Source organism: Eleutherodactylus coqui, chromosome 2, assembly GCF_035609145.1.
Source record: "Eleutherodactylus coqui strain aEleCoq1 chromosome 2, aEleCoq1.hap1, whole genome shotgun sequence".
Lineage (NCBI taxonomy): Eukaryota > Metazoa > Chordata > Amphibia > Anura > Eleutherodactylidae > Eleutherodactylus > Eleutherodactylus coqui.
In genome coordinates this window covers 70538559-70550234 of record NC_089838.1, presented here as the reverse complement: position 1 = coordinate 70550234, position 11676 = coordinate 70538559, and positions in this window count along the sequence as shown.

Here is an 11676-nt window from a genome sequence, read left to right as displayed (position 1 = left end):
ACACGGGTCTAGAGACCAAAGCGTCTGAAAATTTGGATGCTTTCTGTAGAGAAGGATGATGTAAACTTTAACTCTGGGTAAATCCCACTAAGTTCCGCCTGAAATGCCAAAAGGTCCACCTGCAAGCCCTCACATATAATGAAGATATCTGTATATCACCACCAGGTTTTAACCTCATGCCAGTAAGAAGAGATATATACAAAACCATCCTCAAAGGCCCCAATAAAGATGTTCGCATAAGTGGGGGCCACATTGGACCCTAAGCATTCTAAGCTCTTTCCCCCTCATTTGGCCTAAACCCCACCTCAGTCTAGTTATTGACAACTCCATCTATGGGACACAGTATCTTAAGCTCAAGAGAGCTAGAGATGTCAATCAGTAAGTAGGGGGCAGGGTTTAGGTGAAATAAGGTGGGGGGGGGGGACAAGGACCAGGTGGTTCACATCCCATTTGCATATTAAAATATTGTGATACTGGGGCACAGGGTGTGAATTAAAGAGGTTGTCTGCCATTAGAGTATCCTCAAGATAGGTGGAGGTCCATTGCTCTGGGTCCTGCCAATCAGCTGTTCTCCGGGCCTTTAACTGCATGTACGGAACAAGCTAGCAGGTAGCAGGGCCCGGGTTGGTACTGCAGGTATTCAATTCAATGGGATCTGTTCCTGAATTACCAGCCCAGGCTGCTGCAATGTGCATGGCGCTATCTGCTTCCTGCTCCGAGTACACTGTCAATCACATGATTAAAAATTAGAATCCTGATTGCTTTCCATGGTTTGCGGCTGGTAAATCTAAAACAAGCTCTATAATATCCAGATTTTGTGCCACTAAACTGGAACCCAGAAAGTTGGTTGGTTATCTTCTAGCCGGCAAACAACACTGCACATTTTTTACATTAATAAAAGCTTGTAGAACAGGCTGCAGACAGGTTTTACTGCGTTCACAAAACTGATAAGCATGCTGGGAAATGCATTGTTTTTCAGCAGGTCACATTGTTATGGGCTATTATATTTAGGAGGATCGGCAGAGGACTGGGTCACTCTGGACTCACCTTTATAGAAATGGCACACAAGAGGATTAGGACCGTCTTGCTGTTTGTGTGTTTGCTGTCTTCTTTCGAGGTGGCTCTGCCCGGATTCTTTAATCTGCATTCATTTGGCTATCTCAGGCTCTCATATTTTGAATCTATCTCATATCTATCTATTAGAAATGAGCGAGCACCAAAATGCTCGGGTGCTCGTTACTCGGGACGAAATTATCGCGATGCTCGAGGGTTCGTTTCGAGTAACGAACCCCATTGAAGTCAATAGGCGACCCGAGCATTTTTGTATATCGCCGATGCTCGTTAAGGTTTTCATTTGTGAAAATCGGGGCAATTCAAGAAAGTGATAGGAACGACACAGCAACGGATAGGGCAGGCGAGGGGCTACATTCTGGGCTGCATCTCAAGTTCCCAGGTCCCACTATTAAGCCACAATAGCGGCAAGAGTGCCCCCCCACCAACAAATTTTACTTCTGAAAAGCCCTCATTAGCAATGCATACCTTAGCAAAGCACCACACTACCTCCAACAAAGCACAATCACTGCCTGCATGACACTCCGCTGCCACTTCTCCTGGGTTACATGCTGCCCAACCCCCCCCCCCCCTGCACGACCCAGTGTCCACAGCGCACACCAAACTGTCCCTGCCCAGCCTTCAGCTGCCCTCATGCCACGCCACACTCATGTTTATTTATAAGTGCGTCTGCCATGAGGAGGAACCGCAGGCACACACTGCAGAGGGTTGGCACGGCTAGGCAGCGACCCTCTTTAAAAGGGGCGGGGCGATAGTCCACAATGCTGTACAGACGCAATGAGAAATCCAATCCTGTGCCACCTCCATCTGGAGCTGCACACGTGGGCATAGCAATGGGGAACCTATGTGCCACACACTATTCATTCTGTCAAGGTGTCTGCATGCCCCAGTCAGACCGCGGTTTTTTATAAATAGTCACAGGCAGGTACAACTCCGCAATGGGAATTCCGTGTGCACTCACAGCATGGGTGGCTCCCTGGAACCCACCGGCGGTACATAAATGTATCCCATTGCATTGCCCATCACAACTGAGGTAATGTCGTGCTTAATGCAGGTAGGCTTCAGCCCACGCTGCATGCCCCAGTCAGACTGGGGTTCTTTAGAAGTGGACACATGCAGTCACAACTCCGTGTGGACCGACAGCATGGGTGGGTGCCAGGAAGCCACTGGCGGTACAGAAATATATCCCATTGCAGTGCCCAACACAGCTGAGGTAATGTCGTGCTTAATGCAGGTGGGCTTCGGCCCACACTGCATGCCCCAGTCAGACTGGGGTTCTTTAGAAGTGGACACATGCAGTTACAACTCCCTGTGGACCAACGGCATGGGTGGCTCCCTGGAACCCACCGGCGGTACATAAATATATCCCATTGCAGTGCCTAACACAGCTGAGGTAATGTCGTGCTTAATGCAGGTGGGCTTCGGCCCACACTGCATGCCCCAGTCAGACTGGGGTTCTTTAGAAGTGGACACATGCAGTTACAACTCCGTGTGGACCGACAGCATGGGTGGGTGCCAGGAAGCCACCGGCGGTACATAAATATATCCCATTGCAGTGCCCAACACAGCTGAGGTAATGTCGTGCTTAATGCAGGTGGGCTGTGGCCCACACTGCATGCCCCAGTCAGACTGGGGTTCTTTAGAAGTGGACACATGCAGTTACAACTCCGTGTGGACCCACAGCATGGGTGGGTGCCAGGAAGCCACCGGCGGTACATAAATATATCCCATTGCAGTGCCCAACACAGCTGAGGTAATGTCGTGCTTAATGCAGGTGGGCTTCGGCCCACACTGCATGCCCCAGTCAGACTGGGGTTCTTTAGAAGTGGACACATGCAGTTACAACTCCCTGTGGACCCACGGCATGGGTGGCTCCCTGGAACCCACCGGCGGTACATAAATAAATCCCATTGCAGTGCCCAACACAGCTGATGTAACGTCAGCTGTAATGCAGGTGGGCTAAAAATGAATTTGATTACACTGTAGGCGAGGGCCCCCAAAAATTGGTGTACCAACAGTACTAATGTAACTCAGAAAAATTGGCCATGCCCAACCAAGAGGGCAGGTGAAACCCATTAATCGCTTTGGTTAATGTGGTTCAATTGGTAACTAGACCTGGAGGCAGCCCAGTTAAAATAAAAATTGGTTAAGGTGAAAGTTTCAACGCTTTAATGAGCATTGAAACGTATAAAAACTGTTTAGAAAAATTATATGACTGAGCCTTGTGGGCCTAAGAAAAATTGTCTGTTCGGCGTGATTATGTGAGGTTTCAGGAGGAGGAGGAGGAATATTATACACAGATTGATAAAGCAAAAAGGTCCCCGTTTTCGATGGTGATAGAGAACAATGCTTCCATCCGCGGGTGCAGCCTACGTATTGTTTAGGTATCGCTGCTGTCCGCTGGTGGAGAAGAGAAGTCTGGGGAAATCCAGGCTTTGTTCATCTTGATGAATGTAAGCCTGTCGGCACTGTCGGTTGACAGGTGGGTACGCTTATCCGTGATGATTCCCCCAGCCACACTAAACACACTCTCTGACAAGACGCTAGCCGCAGGACAAGCAAGCACCTCCAGGGCATACAGCGCGAGTTCAGGCCACGTGTCCAGCTTCGACACCCAGTAGTTGTAGGGGGCAGAGGCGTCACCGAGGACGGTCGTGCGATCAGCTACGTACTCCCTCACCATCCTTTTACAGTGCTCCCGCCAACTCAGCCTTGACTGGGGACCGGTGACACAGTCTTGCTGGGGAGCCAGAAAGCTGGCAAAGGCCTTGGATAATGGTCCCCTGCCTGCGCTGTACATGCTGCCTGATCCCTGCGCGTCCCCTGCTACCTGGCCCTCGGAACTGCGCCTTCGGCCACTAGCGCTGTCGGATGGGAAGTTTACCATCAGTTTGTCCACCAGCGCCCTGTGGTATAGCATCATTCTCGAACCCCTTTCCTCTTTGGGAATGAGAGTGGAAAGGTTCTCCTTATACCGTGGGTCGAGCAGTGTGTACACCCAGTAATCCGTAGAGGCCAGAATGCGTGTAACGCGAGGGTCACGAGAAAGGCATCCTAACATGAAGTCAGCCATGTGTGCCAGGGTACCTGTATGCAACACATGGCTGTCCTCACTAGGAAGATCCCTTTCAGGATCCTCCTCCTCCTCCTCCTCATCCTCCTCTGACCATACACGCTGAAAGGATGACAGGCAAGCAGCATGTGTACCCGCAGCAGTGGGCCAAGCTGTCTCTTCCCCCTCCTCCTCATGCTCCTCCCCCTCCTCCTCTGCCCATACACGCTGAAAGGATGACAGGCAAGCAGCATGTCTACCCTCAGCAGTGGGCCAAGCTGTCTCTTCCCCCTCCTCCTCATGCTCCTCCTTCTCCTCAACGCGCTGAGATATAGACATGAGGGTGCTCTGACTATCCAGCGACATACTGTCTTCCCCCGCCTCCGTTTCCGAGTGCAAAGCGTCTGCCTTTATGCTTTGCAGGGAACTTCTCAAGAGGCATAGCAGAGGAATGGTGACGCTAATGATTGCAGCATCCCAGCTCAGCATCTGGGTAGACTCCTCAAAGTTTCCAAGGACCTGGCAGATGACTGCCAACCAGGCCCACTCTTCTGTAAATAATTGAGGAGGCTGACTCCCACTACGCCGCCCATGTTGGAGTTGGTATTCCGCAATAGCTCTACGCTGCTCATAGAGCCTGGCCAACATGTGGAGCGTAGAGTTCCACTGCGTGGGCACGTCGCACACCAATTGGTGCACTGGCAGATGAAGCCGATGTTGCAGGGTCCGCAGGGTGGCAGCGTCCATCTTGGAGTTGCGGAAATGTGCGCTGACCCGGCGCACCTTTCCGAGCAGGTATGACAAGTGTGGGTAGCTTTTCAGAAAGCACAGAACCACCAAATTAAAGACATGGGCCAGGCATGGCACGTGCGTGAGGCTGCCGAGCTGCAGAGCCGCCACCAGGTTACGGCCGTTGTCACACACGACCATGCCTGGTTGGAGGCTCAGCGGCGCAAGCCAGCGGTCGGTCTGCTCTGTCAGACCCTGCAGCAGTTCGTGGGCCGCCTGACTCTTCTCTCCTAAGCTGAGTAGTTTCAGCATGGCCTGCTGACGCTTGCCCACCGCTGTGCTGTCATGCCGCGCGACACCGACTGCTGGCGACGTGCTGCTGCTGACACATCTTGATTGCGAGACAGAGGTTGCGTAGGAGGAGGAGGAGGGTGGTTTAGTGGAGGAAGCATACACCACCACAGATACCACCACCGAGCTGGGGCACGCAATTCGGGGGGTGGGTAGGACGTGAGCGGTCCCAGGCTCTGACTCTGTCCCAGCCTGCACTAAATTCACCCAATGTGCCGTCAGGGAGATATAGTGGCCCTGCCCGCCTGTGCTTGTCCACGTGTCTGTTGTTAAGTGGACCTTGGCAGTAACCGCGTTGGTGAGGGCGCGTACAATGTTGTGGGAGACGTGGTCGTGCAGGCCTGGGACGGCACATCGGGAAAAGTAGTGGCGACTGGGAACCGAGTAGCGTGGGGCCGCCGCCGCCATCATGCTTTTGAAAGCCTCCGTTTCCACAAGCCTATACGGCAGCATCTCCAGGCTGATCAATTTGGCAATGTGCACGTTTAACGCTTGAGCGTGCGGGTGTGTGGCGGCGTACTTGCGCTCGCGCTCAAACAGTGGCGCTAGCGACGTCTGGACGCTGCACTGAGAGACATTGCTGGATGGGGCCGAGGACAGCGGAGGTGAGGGTGTGGGTGCAGGCCAGGAGACGGTAGTGCCTGTGTCCTCAGAGGGGGGTTGGATCTCAGTGGCAGGTTGGGGCACAGGGGGAGAGGCAGCGGTGCAAACCGGAGGCGGTGAACGGCCTTCGTCCCACCTTGTGGGGTGCTTGGCCATCATATGCCTGCGCATGCTGGTGGTGGTGCCTCCCCAGCTGATCTTGGCGCGACAAAGGTTGCACACCACTATTCGTCGGTCGTCGGGCGTCTCTGTGAAAAACTGCCACACCGTAGAGCACCTTGACCTCTGCAGGGTGGCATGGCGCGAGGGAGCGCTTTGGGAAACAGTTGGTGGATTATTCGGTCTGGCCCTGCCTCTACCCGTGGCCACCGCACTGGCTCGGCCTTTGCCCACACCCTGACTTGGGCCTCCGCGTCCTCGCCCGCGTCCACGTCCTCTAGGCCTATCCCTACCCCTCAGCATGGTGTATTACCAGTGATTTGATTTCTCAGGCAGGAAATAAATTAGCGCAAGCCTGCTGTTAAACGTAGCTGGCTGCGTATGATTTTTGTTTACGTTCTCCACCCACCACACACGTACCCAGAACGCTGAGGACTGTCAGAGGCAGGCCAAATAGAATGTTTCCCTTTTTTTGTTAAAGAAAAGGCCCACTGCGTATATTCAATCAATAATAAATATGTCTTCTGGCCCTGCAAATGTGTCACAGAACTGCAGGGTTGCAGAGTTATTAACTACAGCAGAGCGGTGATTTTTCCCAGGCAGGAAATAAATTGGCGCAAGCCTGCTGTTAAACGTAGCTGGCTGCGTATGATTTTTGTTTACGTTCTCCACCCACCACACACGTACCCAGAACGATGAGAACTGTCAGAGGCAGGCCAAATAGAAACAGAACGCTGTAATTAAATGTGCCGCTTATTGGCCTGTGGTTGGAGGCTGACTTCGCTTACGGAACGCCAGGAAATAATTTTGCGCAAGCCTGCTGTAACACTTAGCTGGCTGCGTATGAATTTGGAGAACTACTACACCCAGCAGAGACCCAGAACACTGAGGACAGTGACAGGCAGACCAAATAGATTTTTTACCCCAAATTTTTTTGCAAAGGCCCACTGCCTATATTCAATCAATATGTCTTCTGTCCCTGCCTAAGCACTTCTGGCCCTGGAGTATGTCAAAGAACTGCAGAGTGTTGCACTGTGAACTGCAATACAGCGGTGATTTCACAGCCCAGACAGAGCCAGGAAATAATTTTGCGCAAGCCTGCTGTAACACTTAGCTGGCTGCGTATGAATTTGGAGAACTACTATACCCAGCAGAGACCCAGAACACTGAGGACAGTCACAGGCAGCCCAAATAGATTTTTTTCCCCAATTTTTTTTGCAAAGGCCCACTGCCTATATTCAATCAATATGTCTTCTGTCCCTGCCTAAGCGCTTCTGGCCCTGGAGTATTACTGCAGGGCGCAATGCTCTGCACGGCCGATATACCAAAAAAAAAAGTGCAACACTGCAAAAAGCAGCCTCCACAGTAGTGCACACGGTTAGATGTGGCCCTAAGAAGGACCGTTGGAGTTCTTGAAGCCTAAAATACTCCTAACACTCCCCCTATAGCAGCTCCACCAAGATACCACTTTCCCTCCTCTATGTCAGAACGCATCTGTGGCGAGCCGCAGGAGGGGCCGATTGTTATACTCGGGTGACACCTGATCTCGCCAGCCACTCACTGCAGGGGGGTGGTATAGGGCTTGAACGTCGCAGGGGGAAGTTGTAATGCCTTCCCTGTCTTTCTATTGGCCAGAAAAGCGCGCTAACGTCTCAGAGATGAAAGTGAAAGTAACCCGAGCATCACGTGGTACTCGTTACGAGTAACGAGCATCTCGAACACGCTAATACTCGAACGAGTATCAAGCTCGGACGAGTACGTTCGCTCATCTCTACCCGTTTTGCATCTGTGATTTTGATGGCCGCATAATGGTCCAAAAACACACCCATGTATTTAAGCCCTTACTGTGATTGGAGGTGGGTGGTCGAGAACAATCCTGGCCCACTCCACCTTTATTCACTTAAATGACTTATATGATATGTAGAGATGAGCGAACGTACTCGTCCGAGCTTGATATTCGTTCGAGTATTAGCGTGTTCGAGATGCTCGTTATTCGAAACGAGCACCACGCGATGTTCGAGTTACTTTCACTTTCATCTCTGAGACATTAGCGCGCTTTTCTGGCCAATAGAAAGACAGGGAAGGCATTACAACTTCCCCCTGCGGCGTTCAAGCCCTATACCACCCCCCTGCAGTGAGTGGCTGGCGAGATCAGGTGTCACCCGAGTATATAAATCGGCCCCTCCCGCGGCTCGCCACAGATGCATTCTGACAGAGATCAGGGAAAGCGCTGCTGATGCCAGAGCTGCTATAGGGAGAGTGTTAGGATTGATTTTAGGCTTCCAGAACCCCAACGGTCCTTCTTAGGGCCACATCTGACCGTGTGCAGTACTGTTGAGGCTGCTTTTTGCAGTGTTGCACTTTTTTTTTTTTGTATATCGACCGTGCAGAGCATTGCGTCCAGAGCATTGCGTCCTGCAGTAATTTTACATAGTCCAGGGCCACTAGTGGTGAGGCAGGGACAGTGAAAGACATATACAGTCTATATAGGCAGTGGGCTTTTCCAAAAAAATTTGGGAAAAAAAATCTATTTGGGCTGCCTGTGACCATCCTCAGTGTACTGCGTCTCTGCTGGGGGTAGTTGTCCTAATTCATACGCAGCCAGCTAAGTGTTACAGCAGGCTTGCGCAAAATTCTTTCCTGGCTCTGCTGTGCATTCCATAAGCGAAGTCAGCCTCCAACCACAGGCCAATAAGCGGCACATTTAATTACAGCGTTCTGTTTCTGCACTACTGGTAATACAGCATGCTGAGGGGTAGGGGTAGGCCAGGAGGACATGGACGCGGGCGAGGACACGGAGGCCCAAGGCCGAGCACAGGCCGAGCTCCTGATCCAGGTGTATCGCAGCCGACTGCTGCGGGATTAGGAGAGAGGCACGTTTCTGGCGTCCCCACATTCATCTCACAATTAATGGGTCCACGCGGTAGACCTTTATTAGAAAATGAGCAGTGTGAGCAGGTCCTGTCGTGGATGGCAGAAAGTGCATCCAGCAATCTATCGACCACCCAGACTTTTGCGCCGTCCACTGCTGCAACTCTGAATCCTCTGGCTGCTGCTCCTCCTTCCTCCCAGCATCCTCACTCCATTACAATGACACATTCTGGAGGAGCAGGCAGACTCTCAGGAACTGTGTTCGGGCCCCTGCCCAGAATGGGCAGCAATGGTTCCTCTCCCACCAGAAGAGTTTGTCATGACCGATGCCCAACCTTTGGAAAGTTCCCGGGGTCCGGGGGTTGAGGCTGGGGACTTCCGGCAAGTGTCTCAAGAGCTTTCAGTGGGTGAGGAGGACGATGACGATGAGACACAGTTGTCTATCTGTCAGGTAGTAGTAAGGGCAGTAAGTCCGAGGGAGGAGCGCACAGAGGATTCGGAGCAAGAGCAGCTGGACGATGAGGTGACTGACCCCACCTGGTTTGCTAAGCCTACTGAGGACAGGTCTTCAGAGGGGGAGGCAAGTGCAGCAGCAGGGCAGGTTGGAAGAGGCAGTGCGGTGGCCAGGGGTAGAGGCAGGGCCAGACCGAATAATCCACCAACTGTTTCCCAAAGCGCCCCCTCACGCCATGCCACCCTGCAGAGGCCGAGGTGCTCAAAGGTCTCGCAGTTTTTCACTGAGAGTGCAGACGACCGACGAACAGTGGTGTGCAACCTTTGTCCCGAGTAACGAGCACCCGAGCATTTTGGTGCTCGCTCAGCTCTACTTATATGCTCTACAGTCCTCCTTTGTAGAGGGACCTTTAGTAAGGAGCAAAAAGAAGGAAAACAAGAAAGCAGATTTCCTTCTTCCTTCCTCCTCCCCCTTTTTCCTCTTCTGCTGCCTCCTTCTTTTTTCCACCTCTTCCTCCTCCTCCTCCTCCTCCTCGTTTCTTTCCTTTTTCTCCACTTTCTTTTTTTCTCCTTTTTTTTTTCATCTTTTTTACTTTACAAAACACGGTGAGTGAACCCATCATTAACCGTGTGTTTTAGTGGTGTATTTCTGCGTTTTTTTCTGCATAGGCTTCTCTATGAAATTTAAAAAATATCAAATAAACTACTGGCGAGTCACAAAAAACTAACCTGTCTTATTTTCATTTTTTAAATTTAGGAAAATGGAGAATTATGTCTTGCTAGTATGCTATGTAAAAGCAAATGTTGCCAGAGAAGGAGCGGCCAGAGCCGTGCAAGGTGTGCACCAGAAGAGAATTTTCCGAATGTTCCCCTTCAGTGAGTATCGGCAAGCAGCACTTGTACTGTTTCCTCTCTTACTCATACTGGAAGCTTTCCTGACACATTTTAGCAGTTTACGCTTAGGTTAAGCAGCGCTGCTGTTTAGAGCCACCTGATTGGCTCTTCGGCACCACGTGACTACACAGCGTGCACGCGCATTTTCTTCAGCAGCCGTGCACTACACACTACAGTTAAGCAGATGTGCACTACACACTACACTTTAGCAGCACAGGGTTAGGGTTTAGGGTTAGGTTTAGGGTTAAGTTTAGGGTTAGTTTTAGTGTTTAGGGTTAGTGTTAGGGTTAGGGTTGGGGTTAGGTTTAGGTAATCCTAACCCTAAACCTAACCGTAACCCTAAACCTAACCCCGTGCTGCTTAAGTGTAGTGTGTAGTGCACGTCTGCTTAACTGTAGTTTGTAGTACACGGCTGCTGAAGGCAATGCGCGTGCACGCTGTGTAGTCACGTGGTGCCGAAGAGCCAATCAGGTGGCTCTAATCAGCAGCGCTGCTTTACCTAAGCGTAAACTGCTAATATGCTTTCCTGACATGTCTGTTTTACTAACTACTTATGTTGCCTATAAAATAAAAACTCTCCATTGGCCGTTCCTCCTTAGAGATCCCCATCTACTAACACGTTGGACATCCTTTGGCCTTCAGAACTGCAGTAATTCATCATGGCGTCCATCCACAGATATCAGCGACCCGGGGTGTGCCAAGAAAACCTTCCCCACATCAATACTCCACCTCTACCTGAAATACTGATACCCGATAGCAAGGGTTCATTGATTCATGCTGCTTGTGCCTAATTCTGATCCTCCCATCAGCACAGTGCAACAGAAATCTGGATTCATCTGCACAGAAGATGTTTTCCAACATTTATTGATACAATTTTCTGAACTCTTTTGCCCACTGGAGTTTAGTGTTTCTATTTCTCTTAGACACAGTGGTGGTCATCTGCTGTTATAACCCATCCGCGCTAAGAAATGATGAATTGTGCTTTTTGGACATATTAAGTGGAGCACCGGCATTGTATTTGGCTGTAATTACTTTAACTGTGCATTGCCTGTTCGTCAGAACAATTCTTGACATTCTCCTCTGACTCCTTTCGGTGATGAGTTGTTTACATCCACAGGATCCCCTTTTGCTGGATAGTTTTTTTTGATCACTCTATTCTTAGTATACTATCCAAACCACTGCATGAGAAAACCCCACAAGGTTGGCAGTAGTATCCTGGCCCCGGATAGTCTAGCATCAATAACCAAGGCGATGGAAGTCACTCAGATCACTAGATTTTCCAATCTAATGTGGATTAACACTGAGCCTGATCCATGGAAAACTTGTTAAGGCCCATTCAGAGGCCACCCCGCTTGTCTTCTGCATCCTCCGCTCTAAGTACTTGGCTGTATTACAGCTGGGCACTCCTAGCGGGGAACAGCTGGATGCAGAAGACAATCGGGGACATCCCGCTTGTCTTCTGCATCCTCCGCTGGGAGTGCTCGGCTGTGTGA